The sequence below is a fragment of the Mauremys reevesii genome, linkage group 8 (genome assembly GCF_016161935.1).
Source record: "Mauremys reevesii isolate NIE-2019 linkage group 8, ASM1616193v1, whole genome shotgun sequence".
NCBI classification, from domain to species: Eukaryota; Metazoa; Chordata; order Testudines; family Geoemydidae; genus Mauremys; species Mauremys reevesii.
In genome coordinates this window covers 64282927-64296285 of record NC_052630.1, presented here as the reverse complement: position 1 = coordinate 64296285, position 13359 = coordinate 64282927, and positions in this window count along the sequence as shown.

Here is a 13359-nt window from a genome sequence, read left to right as displayed (position 1 = left end):
ATGATATCAGCGGCCTACCTACCAGGAGTACACAACATGACAGCGGACAGTCTCAGCCGCAAATTTGTACACAACCATGAATTGGAAATGGATTCGGTGGTTCTCAACAACATATTCAGACAATAGACCTGTTTGCTGCTTACCAGAACAGGAAATGGTCACAGTACTGCACCAGAGTGGGGATCAGACAATACTCCATGGGAGACGGTCTCCTCCTTCCATGGGACAAGGATCTTTCCCCCATTCTCTCTAATACTGAAAATTCTGTTGAAAGTGAAAAGAGAAAAAGCAAACATCATACTGACTATTCCCACCTGGCCTAGACAGATGTGATACCCTTACCTGTCACAGCTGGTCCACTATGTCCACCAATGACTCTTCCAATCACTCCTTACCTTCTATTGCAGAACAAGAGATGCAAATTCTGCAGCTCAAAGCCTGGATCCTTCATGGTTCCAGCACATATAGACATCTTGCTCTAAGGAGGTACAGGAGGTGTTATTACACACTGAGAAAAGAGCTACTCTTACCCACCTACAAAAGTGGAAAAGATTCCAAATCTGGTGCCAGCCCAAAGGTGTCACCCTGAATACAGCCACCCTACCAGTAATCCTGGACTACCTGTTGACTGCCAAGAAATTGGGACTCTGTTCATTTACTAACAGTTCACCTAGCAGCAACTGCAACCTTTCACCAGCAGGTAGAAGGGTACTCAATCTTCTCCCATCTGACTATAAAGAGATTTCTCAATGGCATAGCGAATGTTTTCCCCAACCCACTCCTCAGTGAGATCTCAACCTAGTGTTAAAAGGACTGACCAGATTGCCATTTGAACCCCTGACAACTTGTTCATTAACTCACCTTCCCAAGAAGATGGTGTTCCTGATTGCCATCACCTCAGCAAGAAGGATAGGGGAGATAGCGGCTCTGGTGGTGCATCCTTGCTTCACTGTGTTCTTCCCTGACAAGGTCACTCTTATACCACATCCAACGGTCACTCCCAAGGTGACGTCCGCATTTCATATGAATCAGTTTATTCAGCTTCCAACCTTTTATCCCAAACCTCATCAGGATAATAGGGAAGCCATCCTCCATACACTTGACATGAGGAGAGCCTTGGACTTCTATTTAGAAGATCTTCAAGACTCTTCCTCTCCATTGCGGATAGGTCAAAAGCTACAGTGATTTCAGCACAGACTCTCCAAATGAATTTTGATGTGTATCGAACTCTGTTACCAGATGTGCTGTAGAACAACCCCATCTTCAGTATGCATGCACTCTATGAGATTGGTCTCCTCTTCTGTCGCCTTCTCTAGGGTTATCCCTATGCCAGAAATCTGCAGAGCAATTACCTGGGCATCTGCACACACATTTGCAGAACACTATGCCATCCTGGGGATTCAGCTGCAGATGCCATATTCAGTGCCACAGTATTATTACCCATAACAGATTCAACTCTGAAGCCCAGCCTCCAGTGGTGGGCACTGCTTGGGAGTCACCTGCAGTGGAGCACCCATAGGGATACTACTCAAAGAAGAATAAGAAGTTACTTGCCTTGTGCAGTAACAATGGTTCTTTGAGATGTGTGACCCTATGGGTCCTCCATGCCCCTCACACACACCCTAAACTTTGTAGTTCTTGTCTTTGACTCTGAAGTAGAGAAGGAACAGAGAACGGTTCACCCACGCATGCTGACTAGCCTCATGGCAGGTGAGGAGCAGCCCATGTGCAGGCTGAATGCACACTGCTACCAAAGTTCTCCAATTAGCAGCACAGGGATGCAAACATATCTACAGTGGAGAACCCATAGGGACACACATTTTGAAGAACCATCATTCTTTCACAAGGTCAGTAACTTTGTTTGGTACAGTTCTCCAGCTCCGGCTATGGAGCGTGTGCCACTAACACTGGGGAGGTTACAAATGGGCCCTGGAGCTACATGAACTCTTCACCTTTGGGGAACCGAGTTCTCCATGCCTTCCTCTGCCATCTGTGCCTGGGGAAGTACAGGTCCAATCCAGAATTTGCCTCAGTCAAGTCGCGCTTCCAGCCATTCTCCTATGATTTATATGGTTTATATGGTGCTGCCATAAATACTGGGATCTGAGTTCTCATCATCTGAGGATTAGGATGGAGCGCAAGGGCAGCCCATCCCCTACTGCCACTACGTGTACCCTAAGGGACCACCCGCTTCATGGCAGTGTCCTCTTTTCTCTCAGCAGAGAAGCCACTGGTATCCCACTCCATGAGGCTCTCCACTGCGTCTGCTGGATCAGTCCTGTTGGCTGCACTAGGGATCCTGGCCTCAATATCCATCTTTGGAGCCTTCCTGTTCAGCACAAAAGGAATTCACCCCATCCCCACTTCGGGCATCATCAAAGTAGGCATTCAGAACCTGTTTTGGAGGATGAGCCACTTAGTTTGGTTCTGGTGGTACTGCCAGAACAGGAATGATTCCCGTCATCCTCTCCAGATGCAGCTGTGACCTTGACTCCCCATTTGCCTCCAGATGACTTTTGCTAATTCCAGAACCCTCTTTGAAGGATGTCTGAGGACCTTCACATTCCACTGGAGGAAGTACAGGGCAAACAGCATCAGCTTCTGGACATCCTTCATGCCTCGGTACTGACCAGGATGGCTCTACTAATCAGCAATGCCACTCTTCAGCTGGCTTGAACTGTTTGACATACTGTGACCACTTGTTCACCTATTCCCAACCATCATAAAAGAGATACTACGTCCCAGCTAAGGCATCTCAGTTTCTGTTCTCTCACCTCTACCCAATTCCCTCATGATCAAAGAAGCAATGGAGAGGGCCAGAGAGCAGCACCCACGCTCCATCCTGGTTGACAAGGAGGGCAAGGGGCTGGATTGCTGGGTTGCAAGGTCTTCTTCTCATTGGCTAGTCTTCAGTTCCGGATCTCGAACTACCAGGCCTTATTTGTCAAATATGACTTTTTCAGTTATAGTATAGGATTTTGCTGACAAATGCCCCTGCAAGACTGGGACTGTTTCAGGTTATCCTGAAGGAGAGAAAACTGGTTGTGAGAATGGTGCTTCCATCTGCTGTGGATGTGGCTAATACCTCTTCACGTACGATGTCTATGGGAATTGTCGCAAGGAAGGAATTGTAGCTGCATTCTTCTGTTTTCCCCAGAAGGTACAAAAGACCATAGAGGACCTCCCTTTTGATGAGTCTCACCTGTTTAACCAGAAGACTGATGATTCTCTCAACTCCCTCAATGTTTCCACAGCCACACTATGATACACTTGCACCCAAGTGAAAATTCTGCTGTCTGCAATCTGCCCAACTGTTCAGGGCTACCCAGTTCTTCCAGTGACCCTATAAACCACCTTGCAAGTGACAGAAGACCCTGTGATCACATCCCCCAGGACTGCCTTCAGTCTTCCCAGAAGTGATATTTCTGAATGCATCTAGAGAGCTGCCACTCACTTTGCCTCCTGCTGTACACCCGACCCACCCCCTTTGGGGGTCATCTAGCACTCTTTTTACCAGCTTGGTGTATGATAACAATGGAAAAGTGGGTCCTGAATGTCATTCAACACGGCTATACAATCAAGGTCAAAATGCTACCGCATTCACATCCCCCGTCCCAATCCCCCTCTCACAAGAGCATCTTTGCTCTTTAAGTAGACTCCCTGCTGCAAAGGTGAGTGATAGGCTGGAGGAATGTGTTCTATTAGGGCACAGGGTTTTATTCAACTTATTTTCTGATACCCAAGAAGAAGGGCAGGTGGAGACCAATTCTGGACTTCCACAGCCTGAATTGCTTCATCTGCAAGCCCAAGTTTCATATGGTCACTTTAGCAGCCATCATACCATCACTAGAAAGAGGCATGTAGTTTATGACTCTCGATATGCAGAACACCTATTTTCCTATAGACATCCATCCACCCACCCACCTACCCACAGAAGGTTCTCCTGAGATTCACAGTAGGCCCTCAGCACTTCCAATACAGAGTCCATTTGTTTGGACTCACCATTGCTCCATGAGGAAGACCAAAGTTTTCTCTGTTGTAGCAGCCCACCTAAAGTGTCATGGGGTCCTTATATTCCCTTATCTTGCGTACTGGCTGTGATAGCAGCATGATCCAGGGATGAGGCTTGAACCTCGACCTCCATGCTACTTAGACTCCTTTTCTCCCTGGGGGTAAGTGTAAATATTGAAAAATCTATTTTGGTTCACACACAGTGTCTAGATTTCATAGGGGCCTCCATCAATGCAGTCTCAGCACAGGCTTACCTACCAAGGAACAGGTTCCAGACCTTACAGGAACTCATTGCCTGAGTGGTCAATAGTCTAATCAGGACTTGCCTATCCTTCCTGAGCCACATGGCACCTGCACATACATCACTGCCTTTGCTCGCTTCCACCTGTGCTGTCTTCAGATATGGCTTCAGAGTCTATTCACCCATGCAACATACCTTAGACTTTCTGTTGACAAACCCCCTGAGGTGCTCTCCTCCCTCCAGTGGTGGACAGACCGGAGACAGATTTGTGCTGGGATGCCTTTCCTCCCATCTTCCCTGATCACAGGTGCATCACTTGCCCTTCCCAAGCTCCTGCCCTGAGGCGCACCCCCCAGCAGCAGCTCCCCCCCTCCGCCCTGAGGCTCCCCCCCGCGGCAGCTCCCCACCCCCCACCCTCAGCCCTGAGGCGCGCCCCCGCCCCAGCTCACCCCTGCTCCGACTCCACCCCCAGCACGCCATTGCTGCTTCACTTCTCCCGCCTCCCAGGCTTGCGGTGCCTAAGCTGATTGGCGCCGCAAGCCTGGGAGGCGGGAGAAGTGAAGCTGCTCACCCCTGCTCTGCCTCCTCCCCGAGCATGCCAATCAGCTTTGGCGCCGCAAGCCTGGGAGGTGGGAGAAGTGAAGCAGCCACAGCGTGCTTGGGGAGAGGCGGGGCAGGGGTGAGCTGGGGTGGGGAGTTCCCCTGCGTGCTGCCCCCACCCCTTACTTGCTGCAGGCGGCCATCCCCGTGCTCCACTGCTCCAGCTCCCTCCACCTAAATGCTGGCGGCGACCGGAGCGGCCGAAGATCCATCCGCCGCGGTCGCTGCCGAAGAAAATGCCGCCCCCCCCAAATCCTAGCGCCCTAGACGACCGCCTAGGTCGCCTAAATGATTGCACCGGCCCTGTCTCCGCCACTGCATAAGATGTCCAGAAGAACAGAAGCAACTGTAAATGTTGGTCTCACACAGATGCAGGAACTAAATGACATCAGCAACTGAACCCCTGGTATATTTAGCTCTGGTGTTTGTTTAATTTTTGGACAGATTTTTACCAGTGCTCATGTTGTAAGTTTCATTGCCCACCTACATCTTACTGCATGTTTGTAGGTTCTGGTTTCAACCTTTATTTAAAATTAGTGATCTTTATGTGGTTATATACTGTGTTACAAAGGGCTTAATTACATAAGGTGGGTACGGATGTGTGTGTGTGTGAGGGGTTGGGCTCTGACAGGCAGTTTGGGTGTGGGAGGGGGTGAGGACTCTGGGAGGGAGCTTGGCTGCAGAGTGCAGGCCAGTGGGAGCTGCGGAGTTGGTGCTCAAGGTAGGGGCAGCGTGCGGAGACCCCTCGCTCCCCTCCAGGGACCATAGGGCCATTCTGGATGCTTCCCAGAGTGGCGCAGAGTGAGGGCTGGCAGGAAGCCTGCTTAGCTGCACTGCATTGCCGGCAGTGGTGCCCTTTGTCCCCCCAGTCAGTGGACCTGCCCACTGGTGCTGGTATAAAGGGCCCAGCCAATCCCAAGTCCTCTCAGTTCCTTCTTATTGCCCAGGACTTTAACTGGAACTGTTCTTCTTGCTTTTGCAAATACTTTCAGTGGACTGTGTTCTCTTGTATTTATTGTAAATAGTTTAGTATTATTAAGGTTATTAGTGTTAATTAGTGAGTTAAGTTTTTACCCCATCTGAGGGTTTTGGTTGATTCCCAGTGCCAAGCAATGCCTCAGTCATCAGGCTTCAAGGCCTGCTTTTCCTGTAACAAGGTTATGCCCATGAGTGACGCACACTCAAGTTCCTGGAAGTGCCTTGGGGAAGCTCATACTGGGGAGTGTTACCAAATTTGCAGGGAATTTAAGCCGAGCATGAAGACAGATCATGAGGGCTGCAGCGACTACCACCATGCATTTGGTAAACACCCTCGGGGCGGTGGAAAGTCAGAACGGCAACACGGCGAACTGGTAGTGGGTGTCGTTGACCACAAACCGAAGGTAACGACGATGGGGAGGATAGATTGCGACATGGAAGTAGGCGTCCTTCATGTCGAGGGCGGCAAACCAGTCTCCCGGATCCAGAGAGGGAATGATGGTCCCCAGGGTGACCATGCGAAACTTGGGCTTGAGCAGGTACTTGTTCAGCTCGCGAAGGTCCAGGATAGGACGTAGCCCGCCTTTCGCTTTGGGGATGAGAAAATAACGGGAGTAGAATCCCCTGCCCCGCCTGTCTTGAGGCACTGCTTCTATGGCACCCACGCTCAACAGAGTCTGGACCTCTTGTAAGAGGACTTGCTCGTGAGAGGGGTCCCTGAAGAGGGACAGGGAGGGTGGGTGGGAAGGAGGGGGTGAAACAAATTGCAGGCGGTATCCCGACTGGACTGTTTGAAGCACCCAGTTGTCTGTTGTTAATTGGGACCACGCCGAAAAGAAATGGGAAAGGCGGTTGTAAAATAACGGGGAAGGATCCGGTAGGGAGAGTGATGGGCCGTCCTCGAGCGTCCCATCAAAAGGCCTGCTTGGCCCCCTGAGGGGCCTTGGAAGCGGCCTGGCCCTGGTTGCGGCGGTTGTCGGACGGACGACGGCGATTTTGGGCCGGTCGTCGGCTATTGTAAGGTCGATACCGAGACTGATAGGCCGGTCGGGAGGGCTGTGGACGGAATGGCCTGCGCTGCGTCGCCGGCGTATGCATGCCTAGAGTACGTATCGCAATACGGCCGTCCTTCAAAGTCTGGATTCGAGAATCCGTCTTTTCCGAGAAAAGCCCCTTTGTATCGAATGGCAGGTCCTGTAGTGTATATTGGACCTCTGGCGGCAGGGTGGAAGACTGCAGCCAGGCGATACGCCGCATCATTACACCGGAGGCCAAGGTCCTAGCACCTGAGTCCGCAGCGTCGAGGGCGGCTGTGATGGAGGATCTAGATGACCGCCTCCCCTCCTCCAACATGGCCGCGAACTCCTGGCGGGAGGCTGTCGGCAGGAGCTCAGTAAATTTCGCCAGGGACGTCAAGATATCAAAGACGTACCTGGCGAGGAGGACCATCTGATTGGCTATCCTCATTTGTAGGCCTCCAGCGGAATAGACCTTTCGGCCTAGCAGGTCCATACGCCGTGCGTCCTTTGATTTGGGCGCAGGGGCCGGTTGGCCGTGCCGTTCCCTATCATTAACCGACTGGACTACCAGGGAGTCCGGGGTCAGATGCGTGTAGAAATATTCATAGCCCGTGGGAGGGACAGAGTACTTTCGTTCAACGCCACGGGCTGTAGGAGGCACGGACGCAGGCGTCTGCCAGATAGTGGTGGCATTCTTTTGCACTGTCCGTACAAAAGGCAGCGCAACTCGCACCGGCATGTCTGCCCCAACAACGTTTGTAATGGGGTCCTCGTCTTCCTGTACCTCCTCTATCAGCAGGGCCATAGCTGTCGCCACGCGGCGAAGGAGGTCTTGGTGAGCCTTTACATCGATGGGTGGAGGCTCCTTTGTCGCCGCGCCGGCCACCGCTTCATCAGGCGAGGACGAGGAGGACAACCCCTGGACGACCGCCTCCAAAGAGGGGTCCGCTGCGTGCTCGTCAGGGGGGGCGGGCTGCACGTGGCCCTGGGACTCCGACGGTATAGCATCCGCAGCCGGTGGCGAAAGGGCCGGTCGGGTTATTGTCGCCTCTGGAACCCTACGCTCGGACGCGGGAGGCCTTGGTGGAAAGGGCACCCCCTGAGCCTCATACTGGGCCCATGGAACCCAGAAGCCCCACGGCTGTGCCCCTTGAGGATGGCCTTGTGGGGTAGGTGGCAGGAGTCCGTATCCTTCCGTGCCAGAAGCGACCGACGCGGGCCGTGATGGCCATGGAGGAGCCGAGGCGCTCACAGAGTGCGCTGCAGAATGAGGCAGTCCGTCCCCGGATGGCAGGGAAGAGCGATGTTGTTCTGTTTGGTACCGGGAAGGCGACTGGGAGTGACGTCCGTCACGGTGCCGGGAGCTCGACCGGCGCCGGGAGCTCGACCGGTGCCGGGAGCTCGACCGGGACTGAGACCTCCGGTGCCGTGAACGCTTGCGTGAGTCGCGGTGCCGGGAGCGGTGCCGGGACGGCGATCTCTGACGGTGCCGACGCGATGGCGACCTGGACCTCGTGCGGCGTCGGGAGTACGACCGGTACCGCGATGACGAGCGGTACCGGGACTGCGACCGACGTTTCGACGGCGATCGGTACCGCGATGGCGAGCGGTGCCGAGATCGCGAGCGACGGGACGGAGACCTGCCGTAGGACCGGGAACGAGACCGGGACCGGGTGCGTCGTCCATGTCGCCTGTCCAGGGACGGTGGCCGGGTCATTCTGGCCGGCTTTCCCGCCGACACGACAGCCCGCACCGGCGGTGCCGGGGGCCGGAGGCCTGGTGCCTCTATGAGCTGAATCAGCTCTCGCGCGGAGGCGAATGTCTCCGGCGTGGATGGCAGCCGGGGCTCAACCACGGACGGCACCGGGGAGCGTGGCGGCGCCGGACTCGACGGGCCTTGCGGCGCCGGAGTCAAAGGTCCGGTGCACGGCTTGTGCACGGGCACCGCGGGGGCCGCAGACTGCGCAACCGCCTTCGCAGAGTCCTCAGTTCGAGCCTGAGCCAGTGCCTTCGCCAGCCTCTGTTTCTTCGAGGGAGAAAGCGAGCGGTGCCGAGACTTCGTAAACGCTTTCTGCATCGGCGGTGCCGCGGAGCTGGAGCGACTCGGTGCCGCCGGTGCGCTCTGCACCGAGGCAGTTCGCGGTGCCAGCGTGGACGGTGCCGGTGGCTGAAGCGACGCCTCCATCAAGATCTGCTTCAAGCGGATATCCCGGTCTTTCCGGGTCCGCGGTTTAAAAGTAGAACAGATCGAACAGTTGTCTGTTCTGTGCCCTTCGCCCAGGCAACGGAGACAGGCGTCGTGCGGGTCTCCGATGGGCATAGGCCTGTGGCACGCCACGCAGGGCTTAAAGCCCGGTGCTTTGGGCATGAGCCCGCACCGGGTGAGGCAAAAGGGGACCCCCCCCCCTTTTACCTTATCTATTTACACTAACTACCTAACTAATTAACTGTTAAACTAACCACTAAACTAACTATATACAAATAAGAAGCGAGAGCTAGGGTCGTGGAGAACGAAGAGCACTCCACAGTTCCAACTGGCCGTCACGGGCGGTAAGAAGGAACTGAGGAGCGGACGGGCCGGCTGGGGTATATAACTCGCGCCATGGTGGCGCCACTCCAGGGGGCGCCAGCCGGCCCGCCGGTGTTGCTAGGGTAAAAAAGTTCTGAGATGCCATGCATGCGCGGCGCGCACACCTAACTGGAATGCATAGGAGCAATCACTCGAAGAAGAATAAAAAAATCTTGCATTACAGCTCGTTAAAGCACTTTGCTTCCCCATCAGGACCACTCATAGCAATCCAGGCATCTATCACCTCCAGATTGGATCATTATGTTTTGCTGATTACAAAGCTAAATATGAAAATAATGCAAAGGCTACAGCCAAAGCAGAATGTTGTAACCTGCCTTCTCTCTCATAAATATGTCAAGAGCACATAAAGCCAGTACTCTGGTTCTTTCGCTAGCTGCAAAATATTTCCAATCCCAGTTCAAGACTTTGATCCTGATCACAAAGCCCTTAATTGATCAAGTCCCAATTATAAAACAAATTTATGATCTGCTAAGAGAGTTGCATTGCTCTGGGAAAATGTCAATCACCAAGCCTAGGAAAAAGTGTATGTGAGCCAGATAGAAAGCATTTTTGCTGTAAGAAGTGTTGTAATAATTGAGCTCTAGCAGGCCTACCCCAATTGTAAGCTTAACTTTGAAAAAGTAGGAAAAAAGCTTATAAAATGATCCTATCACTCATTAAAAATATTGATGGGGAAAAATTACACACGGAAGACAAAAGACATATTGATGTAACTAAAGGATTGTGTTAAGATCATATCTGGTAAACAAGAGGAGTGTGGGAATGAAAATCATTGGGGAAAAAATTGGTGTGGCAGAAAGTAAGCCTACTTGATGGACAAAATAATGAGGGGATGGGCTAGTCAACCCTTTTCTCCTTTTTGGGGTCTGTGACAAAGTATTTAGCTGTAGCACTGTGGTCACTTGGGTATCTGTATAACAGAGAAGATTATGGTTTTATTGGAGTAAACCTGTTGTGTTGGGGACTGTTGACTTTGGTGGCAATGGTTGGGCTAATTAAGTTGCTAGCTCAATAAGGGGACAATATACACCTCTACCTCGATATAAAGCTGTCCTCAGGAGCCAAAAAATCTTACCGCATTATAGGTGAAACCGCATTATATCGAACTTGCTTTGATCCACTGGAGTGTGCAGGCTGCCCCCTCCCCCCGAGCACTGCTTTACCGTGTTATATCCAAATTCGTGTTATATCGGGTCATGTTATATCGGGGTAGAGGTGTATAATTGACAGGAACAGAAAGTAAGGAGGGAGAGATTGGAGAGTGAGCTGGGGTGTTGCAGAGAAAGTTGGGTGGAAGGATCTTCCTGACACATGCCTGTGCTATGTTCTGCAGTGCTTGGAATCTGAAAGATTAAAGGTACACATGGAGGAAGAAATGGACTGTGTATGTTCTAAGAGAACATACAAATGGGCCAGGCAGTCAGCACACTGGTAACTGAGAAAGCATCCTGTGACTGGGCCCATTTCCCCCTCTAAGACTCCCAGAGCGATTTCTGGCTGGGTGGGAGATGGGTGGACTGGAAGGAGTGAACTTCCATCGTCAGGTTTGCAACGCACACCATCTCCTGGGATACCATGACACCATTAGGCCTTCATCTTGATCCTGAAAGATGTCCTGACCAGACTGGGACAAGGAGACAGACCCAGAAGACACCGCCACCTTCACCATATCCCCCTAAATCCTGGGTTGTGAGAGACTTTGGTTCCTGCTCTCAGACTCATTCCCTCTTTCGTGTCATTTTCCACCCCGTCTTATTCTCTTTTCTGTCTGTCTCTCTCTCAGGGTACGTCTACACTACGGGACTATTCCGAATTTGCATAAACCGGTTTTGTAAAACAGATTTTATAAAATCGAGTGCGCGCGGCCACACTAAACACATTAAATCGGTGGTGTGCGTCCATGGTCCGAGGCTAGCGTCGATTTCTGGAGCGTTGCACTGTGGGTAGCTATCCCGTAGCTATCCCATAGTTCCCGCAGCCTCCCCCGCCCCTTGGCATTTCCGGGTTGAGATCCCAGTGCCTGATGGGGCAAAAATCATTTTCGCGGGTGGTTCTGGGTACAGCCTCACCCCTCCCTCCCTCCCTGACAGCGGCAGACAACCGTTTCGCGCCTTTTTTGCTTGGTGAACCGTGCAGACGCCATAGCACAGCAAGCATGGACCCTGCTCAGCTCCATACCGCAATCGTGGATGTTTTAAACACCTCGCGCACTCTCGTGCAGTATATGCTGAACCAGGACCTTCGAGCCGAGGCGAGTAAGAGGCGGATACGGCAGCGCGGCGATGACAGTGATGAGGACGTGGACACAGAATTATCTCAAACCGCGGGCCCCGGCGCTTTGGAGATCCTGATGGTAATGGGGCAGATTCTATCCATTGAACGCCGATTTTGGGCCCGGGAAACAAGCACTGACTGGTGGGACCGCATTGTGTTGCAGGTGTGGGACGATTCCCAGTGGCTGCGAAACTTTCGCATGCGTAAGGGCACTTTCATGGAACTTTGTGACTTGCTTGCCCCTGCCCTGAAACGCCATAATACCAAGATGAGAGCAGCCCTCACAGTAGAGAAGCGAGTGGCGATAGCCCTGTGGAAGCTTGCAATGCCAGACAGCTACCGGTCAGTCGGGAATCAATTTGGAGTTGGAAAATCTACTGTGGGGGCTGCTGTGATGCAAGTAGCCAAAGCAATCACTAAGCTGCTGCTACGAAGGTTGTGACTCTGGGAAACGTGCAGGCCATAGTGGATGGCTTTGCTGCAATGGGATTCCCTAACTGTGGGGGGGCGATAGATGGAACCCATATCCCTATCTTGGCACCGCAGCACCAGGGCACCCAGTACGTAAACCGGAAGGGGTACTTTTCAATGGTGCTGCAAGCACTGGTGGATCACAAGGGACGTTTCACAAACATCCACGCGGGATGGCCAGGGAGGGATCCCGCCCCCCCCGTACCCAGCAGCACTACTCTGTTTAAATGGCTGCAGCAAGGGACTTACTTCCCAGACCAGAAAATAACAGTTGGGGATGTTGAAATGCCTGTCGTTATCCTGGGGGACCCAGCCTACCCCTTGATGCCATGGCTCATGAAGCCATACACAGGCAGCCTGGACAGTGGTCAGGATCTGTTCAATTACAGGCTGAGCAAGTGCAGAATGGTGGTGGAATGTGCATTTGGCCGTTTAAAGGCGCGCTGGCGCACATTACTGACTCGCTCAGACCTCAGCCAAACCAATGTCCCCTATGTTATTGCTGCTTGCTGTATTCTCCACAATCTCTGTGAGAGTAAGGGGGAGACCTTTATGGTGGGGTGGGAGGCTGAGGCAAATCACCTGGCCGCTGATTACGCGCAGCCAGACACCAGGGAGATTAGAAGAGCACACCAGGAAGCGGTGCGCATCAGAGAAACTTTGAAAATGAGCTTCATCAATGGCCAGGGTACAGTGTGACTGCTGTGTTTGTTGATGAACACCCAACCCCCTTGATTGACTCAGTCCCTGTAAGCAACTCCCCCTCCCCCTTCGAGTACAGCTTACTTATGCAAATAAAGTCACTCTCATTTAAAAAGCATGAATTCTTTATTGATTCATTATAAAAAGAGGGAGAGAAGTAAGGGTGTGCTTTGGGAGGAGGAAAGGAGGGATGGAGAAGGCCATTAAAAAAAATTCAGAGTAATGGCATCCTTCTGGTTGGGCTGTCCACGGGGGTGGAGTGGGCGGGTGCACGGAGCCTCCCCCCACGCGTTCTTACACGTCTGGGTGAGGAGGCTAAGGAACATGGTGAGGGGGGAGGGTGGTTATACAGGGGCTGCAGCGGCACTCTGTGATCTTGCTGCCGTTCCTGAAGCTCCACATGTCAGTTTGATCACGCAGCAGCCCCAGAGTTGCATCCCGCCACTGCTGATCTTCCTGCCGCCACCGCTGAT